The following is a 2,500-nucleotide window of genomic DNA, read 5'->3' on the forward strand; positions in this document are numbered from 1 at the left end:
ATGGTGCGACTTACGGGCCTGATAGTGCGACTAACGGGCTTGATAGGGCAATTTACGGGCTTTTTGGTGCGAATTACGGGCTTTTTGGTGCGACTTATGGGCTTGATAGGGCAATTTACGGGCTTTTTGGTGCGACTTATGGGCTTGATAGGGTAATTTACGGGCTTGTTGGTGCGACTTATGGGCCTGATAGTGCGACTAACGGGCTTGATAGGGCAATTTACGGGCTTTTTGGTGCGACTTACGGGCCTGATAGTGCGACTTAAGGGCCTGATAGTGCGACTAACGGGCTTTGATAGTGCGACCAACGGGCTTGATAGTGCGACCTATGGGCTTGATAGTGCGACTAACGGGCTTGATAGTGCGTTTTATGGGCTTGATAGTGCGACTTACGGGCTTGCTTTTCCATGTTTTTCGCATCGAGCTTCGGTTCGTTTCGAATAATTTTGTCCATGTTTTTCGTTTGCTACGAGAGGTTCGGTTCGTTTTCAGTTATCCCTGTGTTCATGGTTTTCGTGAGCTTCGATAGGTTTGGTCCGTGTTTTTGAGTACTCTTGTCCATGATTTTCGTGTGCTTCTTGAGGTTTGGTCCGATTTTCAGTACTCTTGTCCATGCTTTCACATGCTCTGATAGGTAGGTTCGTTCTCAGTTATCCCTGTGTTCATGGTTTTCGTGAGCTTCGATAGGTTTGGTCCGTGTTTTTGAGTACTCTTGTCCATGATTTTCGTGTGCTTCTTGAGGTTTGGTCCGATTTTCAGTACTCTTGTCCATGCTTTCACATGCTCTGATAGGTAAGTTCGTTCTCAGTTATCCCTGTGTTTATGGTTTTCGTGTGCTTCGAGAGGTTTGGTCCGTGTTTTTGAGTACTCTTGTCCATGATTTTCGTGTGCTTCTAGAGGTTTGGTCCGATTTTCAGTACTCTTGTCCATGCTTTCACATGCTCTGATAGGTAGGTTCGTTCTCAGTTATCCCTGTGTTCATGGTTTTCGTGTGCTTCCATAGGTTTGGTCCGTGTTTTTGAGTACTCTTGTCCATGATTTTCGTGTGCTTCTAGAGGTTTGGTCCGATTTTCAGTACTCTTGTCCATGCTTTCACATGCTCTGATAGGTAGGTTCGTTCTCAGTTATCCCTGTGTTCATGGTTTTCGTTTGCTTCGATTCGTTCACTCTATTACTCTTGTCTTTGGTTTTCGTTTGCTTCGATTCGTTCACTCCATTACTCTTGTCTGTGGTTTTTCGTTTGCTTCGATTCGTTCAGTCCATTACTCTTGTATGTGATTTTCGTTTGCTTCGATTCGTTCAGTCCATTACTCTTGTGTGTGGTTTTCGTTTGCTTCGAGTCGTTCAGTCCATTACCCTTGTCTATGATTTTCGTTTGCTTCGAGTCGTTCAGTCCAATACTTACCCTTGTCTATGATTTTCGCTCTAAGCCCAGTCGCCCTGCGCTCTGGAAATCACATTCCAACTCTATCACCGATAGCGCTCACACCTTGGAAACCACATTTCACCCAGGGGACCTTAGGGTGGATTTTGAGCCTTTCGGGATTGCGAAACCATCATTTAACACTCTAAACTTAATTTCCGCAATCCCAGACGCACTTTCCATATGGTCTCCAAAAATGCGTGTGAGCTGACCTGGTCCCTTATAATAGGCAATGAACACGATTTTGGCAAAATATTTTTTTCAAAATTTTTTGACTCACCGGGTAAAATCGAATTTACTTGGGAAAAATGTTCTAGCAGGGGCCCTCCCATACAAAAATTTTTTCTTCTCAAAAATGATTTTCGTTTCACTTTTCATACTCAGGGGAGTCTAAAATTGATGTTTTGAGTCACCGTGAAAAAAAAATTTTTTTGACCCGAGCTTGTGTCGGCGACCCAAAATCGACGCACTTGGGAAAAATGTTCTAGCAGGGGCCCTCCCATACAAAAATTTTTTCTTCTCAAAAATGATTTTCGTTTCACTTTTCATACTCAGGGGAGTCTAAAATTGATGTTTTGAGTCACCGTGAAAAAAAAATTTTTTTGACCCGAGCTTGTGTCGGCGACCCAAAATCGACGCACTTGGGAAAAATGTTCTAGCAGGGGCCCTCCCATACAAAAATTTTTTCTTCTCAAAAATGATTTTCGTTTCACTTTTCATACTCAGGGGAGTCTAAAATTGATGTTTTGAGTCACCGAGAAAAAAAAATTTTTTTGACCCGAGCTTGTGTCGGCGACCCAAAAATCGACGCACTTGGGAAATATGTTCTAGCAGGGGCCCTCCCATACAAAAATTTTTTCTTCTCAAAAATGATTTTCGTTTCACTTTTCATACTCAGGGGAGTCTAAAATTGATGTTTTGAGTCACCGTGAAAAAAAAATTTTTTTGACCCGAGCTTGTGTCGGCGACCCAAAATCGACGCACTTGGGAAAAATGTTCTAGCAGGGGCCCTCCCATACAAAAATTTTTTCTTCTCAAAAATGATTTTCGTTTCACTTTTCATACTCAGGGGAGTCT

The sequence above is a fragment of the Anopheles moucheti genome (genome assembly GCF_943734755.1).
Source record: "Anopheles moucheti chromosome X unlocalized genomic scaffold, idAnoMoucSN_F20_07 X_unloc_3, whole genome shotgun sequence".
NCBI classification, from domain to species: Eukaryota; Metazoa; Arthropoda; class Insecta; order Diptera; family Culicidae; genus Anopheles; species Anopheles moucheti.